General features: G+C 42.4%; 1 long non-coding RNA gene and 1 other non-coding gene across 2 annotated transcripts in view; one reads left to right on the plus strand and one right to left on the minus strand.

Annotated features, from left to right (window-relative positions):
• Positions 1-7,430: 7,430 nt before the first annotated feature.
• On the minus strand, positions 7,431-7,513 carry trnal-cag (transfer RNA leucine (anticodon CAG)). Its single transcript has one exon. It is a non-coding gene; the product is annotated as a tRNA-Leu (tRNA).
• A 569-nt stretch (positions 7,514-8,082) lies between these two features.
• LOC133648495 (uncharacterized) overlaps positions 8,083-14,418 on the plus strand; it is a 22,178-nt gene continuing 15,842 nt past the window's right edge. Inside the window, exon 1 of the long non-coding RNA XR_009825877.1 lies at positions 8,083-8,171. This is a non-coding gene — a long non-coding RNA (uncharacterized LOC133648495). The remainder of the gene's footprint in view (positions 8,172-14,418) is intronic.

The following is a 14,418-nucleotide window of genomic DNA, read 5'->3' on the forward strand; positions in this document are numbered from 1 at the left end:
TTCTCCAGATTCTCTGAACCCTTTGATGATATTACGGACCGTATATGGTGATTTCCCTAAATTCCTGGCAATAGCTGGTTGAGATAGGTTTTTCTTAAACTGTTCAAAAATTTGCTTACACATTTGTTGACAAAGTGGTGACCCTTTTTACACTCAACGGCTTACTTCACTATTTGTTTTTTTAATTTATTTATTGTATAATTTATTGAGTATATTTTGAACGAATTGAGACCAGGAAGTGAACAAATGTGTCAGCAATTGCTATATCATGGGCAAGGGCTAGGACTAAATAAGCTGCACTTCTTCCAACTCCTTTTCGAACATGTTGAAAACAGACACCGTAAATCGCAATGTATCATTTTGTAATTGTACGCATGTTGGATATAAACCATACACCAATAGTTTTCATGAAACACAGACAGAGACACTGAAAAGGTGTGTTATTGTTTGTGCTATGGCGCCATATTTTGGACAAGTTCGCTCACTGCAGGTTCGGTGTGGTTCAGTTGGTGGAGCGGCCGTGCCATCAACTTGAGGATTCCAGGTTCGATCCCCGCTTCCGCCATCGTGTTTACTGCTGTTGTTCCCTTGGGCAAGACACTTGACCCACCTGCTCCCAGTGCCACCCACACTGGTTAAAATGTAATTTAGATAATGGGTTTAACTATGTAAAGCACTTTGACTCACTAGAGAAAAGCGCTATATAAACATAATTCACTTCACTTCACTTCAGGTTGAAAATGTACTTCCTGTTTCGTCACTTGAACCACAATATATCCTGTTTTGTCTACTATTCGTTTATAGCGTTTCTGTTCGAAAGGATTTTTGAATCATTCCAAGCAACGTTTGTAACTTTTACAATACAACTAAAACAATTCATACTTACTAAACCTTCCCATGTGTGATGTTTTTTTTTATTCATATTTGTATGTGCTATCGTAATGTAATTAAGCTAGCGTCGTTAGCGTTGCCGGATATGTTAACACGTTTACAAGTGACTGTGTTAGTATTATTAACTCACAATGGCATTCTTTTTGTATTGTTTCAGTTTCATTATTGAGTCTGTTTAGCTGATTGGAGAGCTAGCCTTCGAAGCTAGTGAGTCCATAATGATGACTTCTGTTTTGTTTGATCAGCTATTTTACTGCCAGTAAACATTACTGGCAGGCACCGTTTGGAAACAATTGTAAACATTTACAAAATATTTCGTACTGGTACATATCTGCGGCTTATACTCCGATGCAGCTACTACATTTAAACATATTTATTTCTTCTCAAATTTGGCGGGTGTGGCTTGAATTTCACTGCGCTTTATAATCAGGGAAATATTGTATTTTTTTTACTTGCGTGACTTTACTCTAAAGCAGGGGTCGGCAACCCGAAATGTTGAAAGAGCCATATTGGACCAAAAATACAAAAACAAATCTGTCTGGAGCCGCAAAAAGTTAAAAGCCATATTACATACAGATAGTGTGTCATGAGATATAAATTGAATTAAGATGACTTAAAGGAAACTAAATTACCTCAAATATACCTACAAATGAGGCATAATGATGCAATATGTACATATAGCTAGCCTAAATAGCATGTTAGCATCGATTAGCTTGCAGTCATGCAGTGACCAAATATGTCTGATTAGCACTCCACACAAGTCAATAACATCAACAAAACTCACCTTTGTGCATTCATGCACAACGTTAAAAGTTTGGTGGACAAAATGAGACAGAAAAAAAAGTGGCATAAAACACGTCCTAGAAAGTCGGAGAAAGTTACAAACTACGGTGAGTTCAAGGACCGCCAAAATTAGTAGGACAAAACGGTGCTCGCCAAATACTCGAATCAGTGAAGCATGTGTAATATAAACAGTGTGCTTTATAACAATTAGGGAGGTTTGTGTCATGTTTGTCCTCCTACAGAAACCATATTAAAACAAAAAATATATTTTTTTCCCCTCATCTTTTTCAATTTTTCGTACATTTATGAAAAAGCTCCAGAGAGCCACTAGGGCGGCGCTAAAGAGCCGCATGCAGCTCTAGAGCCGCGGGTTGCCGACCCCTGCTCTAAAGTAACAACAGTACTCTTATTTGAATAACATTTTTGCAACGTTACCGTCTTCTGGTTAGGGTATGCTTTGGACAGGGCTAGGTTGAGGTTTGGCGATAGTGTCGGGGTTAAGTGTACGGCAAGGCTTCCCTTATGGTTGAATTTAGTTGTAGTCTTGTGATTTTATTGAACGTTAGTGTTAGGCTTCTATGGTTTTAGGTTAAGTTTAGGGCTGTGGTTGGGGTTGCAATCCAGGGCTTGGACTCAGCTTTTCCAGGAAGAATTTGGCAACATAGCATTTGGAGAATACGGTCATATTGATCCCACTACTTTTCACGTGCGGGGCAAGCGTTCTACCATCTGAGTCCCCATATTGCAATAGTGTGTCAGCGCGTGTTCTACTATCCAGACGTCGCTTATAAGAAGTGCTTTTATGAGCCCACTAGGCCAGATTGAGACTCAAATAACAAGATGAGGTTGTTGAGAAGTTAAGGCGATGCACTGCTAATCCTTTGTTTTCTGCACGCGTGAGTTTGGGTCCAATCCCTTTCTTACCTGTTGGTACCTGTTTTGTGTATTTGGGACCCCCATAAGTCACAAAAAATTAACAGAACGAACTGAAGCACATTTAAGCCACATATGTTTTAATGACACACAAACGCGGCGCAATGGCGTGACGTCAGACAGCAACCAGAGACTGTCAGTCACAACGGATGCTATCTTGCTTCAAAGCAACTTTATGGATTATTATATTACCAACATTTTTCACTTTTTTCAGTGGATTAATGGATCGGTTGATAAAACGCGGTCCTGACTCGTTGGGAGTAAAGTGCGTTCACTCCAAACTGACACAGCGTGAGTGACTTTGAGAAACTTTTGAGGAGGAAATATTGTTGTGTTACAAACTTTGTGTGGTGTTGCTTCTTTATTTGTCATTACTTCCAGACTATTTTTTTATGTAGCAGTGGCAGCTCAACTGAATGTGACAGCGTGTCATAATTACTGGAACAACAAATACCAATAGCAGTCTCATTAGTCCAGAATCTTCACGGTCCTCAAGAATCAACCTAATTAGGAACCGGTACCCAAAAAATACCGGTACTCGGTGTGAATCCCTACTTGTAAGGGAATTAGGTATAAATTAATTATGGATACAAACAAGCAAGTAAGCAACAATTAATGGCCAATGCATTCACATCTTATTTCAATCAATGTCATCAATCAATGTTTATTTATATAGCCCTAAATCATAAGTGTCTCAAAGGGCTGCACAAGCCACAATGACATCCTCGGTTCAGATCCCAGATTTGAATGAAGTGCAACCAATACTCAAGGTTGAATGAACAAAAATAAACATTGTCTGCTCACATTTTCAATATTCAAGTAATTTTCAAAAAAAGCACAGTAACCAACATTTTAACTGTAGATTTACCTGCTAAATAAAGTTCCCCCTGACGCCAGGGTGGTGAACTAATACTGTATTTGTTCACCACCCTGGCGTCACAGATGAAGGACTTAGACTTAGACTTAGACAAACTTTATTGGTCCACAAGGGAAATTGTTCCACACAGCAGCTCAGTTACAAATGATGGAAAGGCTAAGGATGGAAAGGATAATGCAGGTATAAAGTAGACTAAAAATGTACCATAGTAGCAATGTAAGATGTAACACAAATGTAATATTTACATATTATATATAAATTATATAATATATACAGCGTCCCAGGTGTGTGGAAGCTTGTATGCCCCCTCACCCCTGTTGGTGGTGTTGGCCCATCGCTTCCTAAATTCCATAGTCTCCTTCATCCATCTCTTCTATTTCTTTATTTCTCATCAAATTACTTTTCCTTGTGAGCCAGTTGTTGTGTTCCCTAAGTCTTTGTGTCGCCGTAACTTGCTCCGCTGTCCCTTTCGTTTTGTCAGTCACGTCTTTTTCGGCCTAAAGTTGTGTTGCAGCTTTACATTATTGTGTTGTGGCATTTGTCTCTGTTGTGGCTTTTGCAATCGTGCTGTAGCTGAAAGTTTTTGTGTTGTAATTTATGATATTGTCTTGTTGCGTTTGCGTTTGTTATGACCTTTCTTGACCACCATTTTTGTTGACTTCACAGACAGTAAAACAGACTTAACGGTAAATGTCCTTATTATTAAAAGTGCTGAACTTTATGTAAAGTCTGCTGTTCTTATATACAATCTTTTTTTCTTGTTCTCGTATAAATAAAATCGATTGATTCCTTTTGTAAAACGATCTTGGATCGATACCAATCTTTCGGAAGTCAAACTCGCCGAGCACAGATCGATATACTTAAAATTTAGAATTATAAATCGATCTATCGATATATCGTTACACCCCTAATAAATATATATATATATATATATATATATATATATATATATATATATATATATATATATATATATATATATATATATATATATATATATATAGTTTGGACACACCTTCTCATTCAATGCGTTTTCTTTATTTTCATGACTATTTACATTGTAGATTGTCACTGAAGGCATCAAAACTATGAATGAACACATGTGGAGTTATGTACTTAACAAAAAAAGGTGAAATAATTGAAAGCCTGTTTTATATTCTAATTTCTTCAAAATAGCCACCCTTTGCTGTGATTACTGTTTTGCACACTCTTGGCATTCTCTCGATGAGCTTCAAGAGGTAGTCACCTGAAATGGTATTCACTTCACAGGTGTGCTTGAAGCTCATCGAGAGAATGCCAAGAGTGTGCAAAGCAGTAATCAGAGCAAAGGGTGGCTATTTTGAAGAAACTAGAACATTCAGTTATTTCACCTTTTTTTGTTAAGTACATAACTCCACATTCATAGTTTTGATGCCTTCAGTGACAATCTACAATGTAAATAGTCGTGAAATTTAAAAAAAAACACATTGAATGAGAAGGTGTGTCCAAACTTTTGGCCTGTACTGTACATAAATACATACTTACATACGTATACACATACATACACGTGAAACGTGTGCTCTCTTTGCAGCTTAGCTCTCCTGGCTCCTGGCTGCAGTTCAACCATCACAAGTCGTTAGCGTCCAACCAGCTGAGTGATAAGGTTGCCAGGAGCTTTGCATCTTGACAAGTGGAACCAACTGTTGGAACACTCGCTGCTTTAAAACCAAGATTACTTCAACATATTTAAGTCTGGCGTATTCATACATATGTTGTAAAAGAAAAAAAAAAGAAGTGAAATTTTAAAAGTAGGTGAGTGTTTTGAGTGTCATTTTAATCTATATAAACGTGTTTTATAATGTCCACAAAGTTCAATGAGCACAAGGTGTGTTGATTTTTTCTTGTTGGTTATTGTTCATTTAGAGCAGGGGTGGGCAATTAATTTTTACCGGGGCCACATGAGCAACCCGAGCACTGCTGGAGGGCCACACCGACAATATTTCAATTAAATTTTGCTCAAATTATTTTTGATATACCGTAAGATAGATAATAATAATAATAATAACATTTTCATTTAACCTAACTTATCTTTATACAAAAGCAGATGACTTTTGATGGTTTTATTTTTAACACTTTCTTACACAACACTTCCTGATGTATATTACAATACAAAAATTTCAATTTCTGTCACTTCATCCTGCATCCTCTTTGTTGTGAACGTAGCACGCCTGTAAGGTGATTGGCGAAGAAGGAGGAAGCGTTGCTGTTGCGGAAATGAGGAGTGAGGATTGGTTTTCCTTTTGGAAAGAACGAGATAAGTTGAGCTGTGTTAGTATAGCATGCTCAATAAAAGTTTAAAAAGTGCATCAGACTTGGTGTGCACTTCTTCTGGACGCTACAATTGATGTCAGAAGTGGGATGAAATGCCTCCCAGTTCGCCTTGCCATCAAACCTGGGAGTCTTCATTGAGGGCGGAATTCCCCCCGTGGCAAGCAGCGTGGCTGCACCTGTAAACGCTGTCTCTCTCTCCCTCTCTCTCTCTGTCTCTCTCTCTCTCTCTCTCTTTGCGGCGAGCTCCTCACGTGGCACGTACCTCCCGATGACGTAGCACACAAACAGCGCAGTATGCGCAAAGTTTTACTTGTGCCACCAATTGTAGCGTCCAGAAGAAGTGCACAGCAAGTCTGACGCTCTTTTTAAACTTTTATTGAGCAAGCTATACTAACACAGCTCAACATATCTCGTTCCTTCCACACGCACGTCTCCTCACTCCTCATTTACGCAACTCAAGAAGACAACATCTACTTCAGCAGGTCGTTACACTATATTCTTTAAACACAGCAACGTGTGTACCACAAATAAGCACACGGCTTTACCTTTACTTGGCAGTCCATGTCTTGTTGAAAACACGCCATTCGTCATCAACTTTTCTCTTTTTAGCGTCTTGGGGATAACCGGGCATCACTTGTCGCTGTACGCCTTCACTAACAGGACATACGCACATATAACACTTTTCAAAATAAAAGCAGCACAGTTGTATTGCACACATGACAAAGATGTTTTTTTAATTTATTTTGTAATTTGAGATTGCCGCTGCGCGCACGAGCATACGTCCACACAGAAGTAATACAAATAACGCTTTTCAAAACAAAAGCAGCACCGTTGTATTGCACACTCGAAATAGATGCTTTTTAAAATTTATTTTGTAATTTATAATTGGCCTCACGCGGGCCGGACAGGGACGTACAAAGGGCCGGATGCGGGCCGCACAATGCCCAGGTCTGATTTAGACCATGAGTGGGAAAAGTTGTGTTATATAGTTTGATGTTGTGCCCAACTCCCTTGCAAATGAAACTCATGGTCACTGACCAATGAATCTGTCTTCGCCCTCAAGAGGGAGGCTCCATCACTCGATCACCAATCTTCTTGTTAAACTTCTGATGTTTCACGGGCCGCACCGAAGACTTCGGCGGGCCGCACTTGGCCCCTGGGCCACAGTTTGGGCACCCCTGGTGCATACAGTATCATCAATCAATGATCAATCAATGTTTATTTATATAGCCCTAAATCACAATAATACTGTATGCACCCCTGGTGCATACAGTATTACAATCCCAATTCATGCATGCAATTTGACTAGGGGAGTTTCGTATTCCATATTTCAGGTAGAACCTGCAGCGCTTAATCCCTCAGTAATGAGATTGGCACGGCATCAGATAAGGAAATCAGTCCAAATCTGGTGAATGGGGGTTAGCCAAGCAGATCGCTCTTTTACTTTTCACGTTCATGCCAGTATTGGAGTTTATTCTGCTGGCAGGAGTACAACACCATGTTAGCTGCCATGTTTCACGTTCTGCTTTGTACTGTATTAGTGATAAGAGTGTTTGCAATTTGTGTATAAAAACACATCCATCCATTAGTTGAAATAAAATGTATGTTTACAAAAGTAAAGATATACAAAAAGTGATGTCAGAAGTGGGATTCGAACCCACGCCTACAGAGTAGACTACGACCTGAACGTAGCGCCTTAGACCGCTCGGCCATCCTGACATGTAGGCTTCAGACTTAATTGTCTATATATAAGAATTAGTGTACATAGATGACGGAGACGAAATTAAGAAACAACCCATCTAACTAACAAACACCGGTTGAAGTTTTACACAGACACATCTTTGTGTCATTTTAGCGACGTTTGAGAAGGCAACTTTTAAGAAGGCGGAAGTGTTTCTATTCTTCGTCACATCATCGCCGAATGTGATTGGCTAACTTGTTTTGGTGAACCAATAGGATTGCTCTTGACAGCAACGCGGTCCGCTGACTGTTTATTGAAAGTGGCTTTCTCTTATAAAAACATGATTGAATCGCTGGCTATGTGAGTGAATATGAGAATGTCGTATAATACTCGTAATGTTAAAACAATGTTTTAGTAAAATACTTCGACATGGTCCGAAGACGAGACCCTGGGTTTGGGAGAAGACCGCTTGGGTACCTCAATTGGTTTCATTGTATAGCTTACACTATAAAGGTAATACAGTAGAGTAAAGAATAAAGCGATCTCAGAAAGCTTTGAAGGTGTTTTTCACACTGTTGTAGTGTTAATTTGCCATTTATTATCAGGCAGCACCGTGACCACCACTAGGGGTTCAGGCGGGGTCCTAGGCAACTGGGACAGGGCATCTGTGCTGGGCTTCAATAAAGTTGAGCAAGAGTAAGTCACTTTAGTACACACACTTTATATTAAACATGTAGTAAATACTTGTATTAGTGCATTTACAGTTGTTGCCTATCAGAGCCGTCAGCCATGCCTGCTCTTAAGTGCTCTGCCATCTGCAATAAACACACAGCTACACGGCTCATATCCTGTTTTCAACCTGTCAACGCGCCACTTTAGCCGCAACGTCTCAACTCTGGGGACGAGTCCGTGAGTCACTTCCGCCCGTTTAATTTTTTTTTTTTTTGATGTGCTAGTCTTTAAGGAAATGGGCCCCAAGCGTTCCGGCAGGAAGGGATTCCTTCAAGCTTAACAACACGGCAAATATTAGCCCCATAACGACATGGAAATGATGCCGCTTGACCCGCTGCCAAGGTCAGCCTGGAGCAGGCCCATAACCAGAAGCTTTTTAAGTAGAAAGAGAAGAGAACATCAAGGCAGCGGACATGTTGTGTGTCATCGCTGACGTACTTGTATCGACACACATAGCACAAGACGCCTCTTGTCATGGTTCCTGCAGGGAACAACAAGATCCCACCAAGTAAACATGCACCCACACACTGCACTAATAGACAAATAGATAGGTAGGTAGGTATAGAAAGACAGGTAGATAATGTATATCTATCTATCTACATGTATCTAGTACGGGGGTCAGCAACACGTGGCTCTCGAGCCGTATGCTTGCTCTTTAGTGCCGCCCAAGTGGCCCCCTGGAGCCTTTTTAAAAAAGGATTGAAAATGAAAAAAAATGGGGGGAAAATATAGATTTTTTTTTTTTAGTATGTTTTTTGTTTGAGGACAAACATGACACAAACCTTTCCAATTGTTAGAAAGCCCACTGTTTAATATGTTTGTGTGTATGCTTCACTGATGAGACTATTTTCCACCATAGTGTGGACTGTGACGCAACAGTTTGTTTACATGTAAAATCTTCCACTCCTTCGTTGTCTCATTTTGACCACCAAAGGTTTTATGCTGTGCGTGAATGCACAAAGGTGAGTTGTTGTTATTGACTTGTTGGAGTGCTAATCAGGCATATTTGGTCAGTGCATGACTGCAAGCTAATTAGGCTAGCTGTATGTACATATTGCATCATTATGCCTCATTTGTAGGTATCCAATCCAATCCAATCCACTTTATTTATATAGCACATTTAAACAACAAGAATGTTTCCAAAGTGCTGCACAGCCATGTTAAAAACAATATTAAAAACAATATTATGCTCCACCAATGACTGAATAAATACAAAAAATAAATAAATATAAAACCAATATAAAAATAAATATGATTAAAAACGATTTTAAAGGGTAAAACCAATTAAAACAGTAAATAGAAATCAAAATTTATATTAAAAAAAACGCAGAGAGGACAGAAGACCACACAACTCACGTAGTGTTAAAAGCCAAAGAATGAAAGTGGGTCTTAAGACGAGACTTAAAACACTCCACTGTGGAAGCAGTTTGAACATGGAGGGGCAGAGTGTTCCAGAGCTTAGGGCCAACCACAGAGAAAGCCCTGTGGCCCCTGGTTTTAAGTCTCTTCTTGGGCACCACGAGCAGGAGGTGGCTCTCGGACCTCAGAGCGCGCGCAGGAGTGTAAATTTGGATGAGGTCCGAGATATACTGAGGTGCCAGTCCATGTAAAGCTTTAAAAACAAACAGCAATGTTTTAAAATCAATTCTAAAATGAACAGGGAGCCAGTGCAAACTCTCAAGAATTGGGGTTATATGCTCGCATTTCCTGGCCCCTGTAAGGTATATTTGATCTCATTTAATTTCCTTTACTTTTATCCTCTTTGTATATAATTTAGTTTTGCATGTCTCATGACACATTATCTGTATGTAATATTGGCTGCACTTCAGATAGTTGTTTGTGTGCCATGTTGTTCCAGACTACAGCAAATATTACCCAGCTTGCCAAAGATTGTAATAAATCTATTAGAAAAAGACAGCCTGCCGTTTCCTTTAACTTGGACACACACATCTATACCTTTGGCCATTCTAAGACAGTGATTTCCAGGAGTAGTCTTACCTTCTGAGTAGCCTCTGATTTACTAATGGTTTCTAATGTCTAATACATTTCAACATTTCTGTCAACGAAGATTTGCGACAGATAGTCATTTTGATAGTAGGCTATTATAGCTAATATAGACACTTACATCATGTGTTGCCTTCATTATAAGACTTATATAATATTATATATATATATACGGCTTTTAATTTTGTGCGGCTCCAGACAGTTTTGTTTTTTTTATTTTTGGTCCAATATGGCTCTTTCAACGTTTTTGGTTGCCGATCCCTGATCTAGCTTGTGTATTTTTGTGCAATTTCGTGTGATAAATGTGTTGCTTCATTGAAAGGGCTCATATTAACACGGTCTTATTAACATCCCTCCACTTCGACTGCGTGTTCTCCCCGTCAGCCATGTTGTAGTTTTTAGCACTTCCATATGGAGTCTACTGACAGATATAAGTCAGAACCATATATACTTTTTCACTATATCTACTTTGTGTAAGTAATGGCAACAGCGTGCATGTACGAGCCAGTCTGCCCCACAACAAGAGGATAGAGAAAAATAATTGACTACATAACTTGCGCAAAACTAGTGGAGATACCCGCTGACGTCACACTTGGGGAAAAACGTCACAAAGAGGGCAATTTCCAAACGGATCGTTTGGAGGAAGTATGAAGGAAGGCAAGATTGTTTTATAAATATCTCCGCCATGCCTCCATTGTTTGATTTTTTTATTTTTCTGGACTCATGCAGATCCCAAATACACAAAAACAGATGCCAATACATAAGAAAAGTTGGTTTTGTATACTCCTTTTTAATGTTACATTAATATATTGTTTGTATTTACTTTCAGAATGTTCTTTGTCTATTAATATTTGTAATGTATTATTTATTATTATTTTTAGTATTATTTACAATTTGTATTTCATCATGTACTTCTTATTTGTGTTTTTAATTATTATTATTATTATTTTTTGTATTTTTATTTTTCATCATTAATGTTTTTATTTGTGTGAACTGTTCTTAATTTTTCATATTTTGTCATGTATTATTTGTCATGTCTGTGTTAATCATCAGTCAGCACGGTGGCAGAGGGGTTAGTGCGTCTGCCTCACAATACGAAGGTCCTGAGTAGTCCTGGGTTCAATCCCGGGCTCGGGATCTTTCTGTGTGGAGTTTGCATGTTCTCCCCGTGACTGCGTGGGTTCCCTCCGGGTACTCCGGCTTCCTCCCACCTCCAAAGACATGCACCTGGGGATAGGTTGATTGGCAACACTAAATTGGCCCTAGTGTGTGAATGTGAGTGTGAATGTTGTCTGTCTATCTGTGTTGGCCCTGCGATGAGGTGGCGACTTGTCCAGGGTGTACCCCGCCTTCCGCCCGATTGTAGCTGAGATAGGCTCCAGCACCCCCCGCGACCCCAAAAGGGATAAGCGGTAGAAAATGGATGGATGGATGTGTTAATCATGTTTTTGTTTTGCTTGGTTTTTGGACTCTTTTTTTTAGTTCCTGGTTTCACTTCCTTGTTTTGTTTGGTTTCCATGGTCACCCATTAGTTTTCACCTGTCATGTCACGCACCTGTTTCACGTTTTGAGTCACGCACCTGTTGTTAATCATGTCTGTGTTATTTAAGTCCATTGTTTTTCTGTTGTTCGTCCTGGCGACCTCGCACTTTTTCATCCCTCTACTTCATGTCATGTCACAGTTCTTTGCCAAGTAAGTTTTGTTCATTTATGTCACAGTTAGTGTTTTTGTTTTATTGTTCATAGTTTCTGCCTTTGTGCAAGTTTTGTGTTTATACCCAAGTTTTGTATTTCCGCCTTTGTGCGCGCCTTTTGTTTCCATAGTCAAGTTTTTACCTCCGCTGTGAGCGCTTTTTGTTTATTCTTTTTTGAGTGTTAATATTAAACCATGTATATAACTTCACGTCTTGCCCGCGCCAACTTTCCGTTGCCTTCCGGAGAAACAAGACCCAAGAACCAAGTCGTGACAGTAGGTCGCCAGCATAAGAGTTTCTCCGCAAGAAAGTTGGACAGTTTTGACGAGGCAGCGTGGGAGGTCCTCTGCGCGATGGAGGAAGAGACGCTGCGTTATTCCTCCGGGAAGCGCAGAGACCTGATGTGGGGGCCAGATGGAAATCTGGTGCCATTGAGCTCCATTTGGTCCGAGGACGGCGCTGCGTCACCGCAGTCCCGGAAGCGCCGCTCCAGACCAAGGACATCAGGGAAGGCGAGCGGAAAGCATGCGGCGCTGCCGCAGGCTCCTCCCACTCCGGGCGGAAGCAGGTTGCTGCCAGCTCCGCAGCTCCAAAATGACGTTTCAGACCAGGATTTTTTTTTTTCAACTCTTTTACTTTTGATCACCCGCCTTCAACAAAAGACTCAAAGAACAAGATAAAGCACTACCAAAACATGATTTTGAACATCAGGTCTAGTCAATCACAGTCACCCAGATTTCATGCCCCCCTCCTGACCTCCCTCCACCCCCCCCCCCCCCCAAAAGACGGTTCCAGACCGCAGGGAGTGCGTCTGGGATCCGCTCCTTGAGGGGGGGGCTAGGGCTGGGGACTGTTCAGGTGGGGTCGCTCTTCGTCATGCCATGCCACAGCCTCCAGCACGACCACCACCACCAGTCTTTCGTCACGCCAAGCCTCAGCCTCCAGCACGACCACCACCACCAGTCTTTCGTCACGCCAAGCCACAGCCTCCAGCACGACCACCACCACCAGTCTTTCGTCACGCCAAGCCACAGCCTCCAGCACGACCACCACCACCAGTCTTTCGGCCTGCTAAGCCGCAACCTCCGGTTCGGCCACCAACACCGGTCTTTCGGCCTGCCAAGCCGCAACCTCCAGCTAGGCCACCTCCACCTGCTCCACGCCCTGCTCCAAGGCGATCAACGGGCCCAGCTCCACGCCAAGTGCCGCCAGTCGCAGCTCCACGCCAAGCGCCGCCAGTCGCAGCTCCACGCCAAGCGCCGCCAGTCGCAGCTCCACGCCAAGCGCCACCAGTCGCAGCTCCACGGCAAGCGCCACCAGCCGCAGCTCCACGCCAAGCGCCACCAGCCGCAGCTCCACGCCAAGCTCCGTTACCTGCTCCACGCCGCCAAGTGCCGCCAGTCGCAGCTTCACGACGCCAAGTGCCGCCAGTCGCAGCTCCACGACGCCAAGTGCCGCCAGTCGCAGCTCCACGACGCCAAGTGCCGCCAGTCGCAGCGCCACGACGCCAAGTGCCGCCAGTCGCAGCGCCACGCCGCCAAGAGCCGCCAGTCGCAGCGCCACGCCGCCAAGACCAAGACCCCCCACGCCAAGACCAAGACACACCATGCCAAGACCAAGTCCAAGACCAACCATGGCCCCGCCAAGCTTCGCTACGCCAAGCTTCGCCGCCCGAAGCGCCACGCCAATCTTCGCCACCCGACGCGCCACGCCAAGCTTCGCCGCCTGACGCGCCACACCAAGCTTCGCCGCCCGACGTTCCACGCCAAGCTTCGCCGCCTGCTTCATCTGCTGCTTCTACGCCTGCCATGACGACGACGCGCCTGTCTTCTCGTCGGCCACGGATATGGCCGCTACCTGGTCGTCCGCCACGCCAAGTGCGCCCACTTCATCGTCTGCCACGGATGTGGCCCTTCCCGGGTCGCCCACCTCGCCTGTGGCGGCGGCGTTCCACTCGCCGCCGCCACATGACTATGCCTCGGTGGATTTGAGGCCACTTGGCCTGACGACCCACCGCCATGTCCCCCTCCCGCCCTCACATGACTCTTGTTCATTTTTTTGTGTTGGGACATCTGGGATCTGTCCGTAAGGGGGGGCTCTGTCATGTCTGTGTTAATCATGTTTTTGTTTTGCTTGGTTTTTGGACTCTTTTTTTAGTTCCTGGTTTCACTTCCTTGTTTTGTTTGGTTTCCATGGTCACCCATTAGTTTTCACCTGTCATGTCACGCACCTGTTTCACGTTTTGAGTCACGTACCTGTTGTTAATCATGTCTGTGTTATTTAAGTCCATTGTTTTTCTGTTGTTCGTCCTGGCGACCTCGCACTTTTTCATCCCTCTACTTCATGTCATGTCACAGTTCTTTGCCAAGTAAGTTTTGTTCATTTATGCCACAGTTAGTGTTTTTGTTTTATTGTTCATAGTTTCTGCCTTTGTGCAAGTTTTGTGTTTATACCCAAGTTTTGTATTTCCGCCTTTGTGCGCGCCTTTTGTTTCCATAGTCAAGTTTTTACCT

The sequence above is a fragment of the Entelurus aequoreus genome, linkage group LG04, assembly GCF_033978785.1.
Source record: "Entelurus aequoreus isolate RoL-2023_Sb linkage group LG04, RoL_Eaeq_v1.1, whole genome shotgun sequence".
Taxonomy (NCBI): Eukaryota; Metazoa; Chordata; class Actinopteri; order Syngnathiformes; family Syngnathidae; genus Entelurus; species Entelurus aequoreus.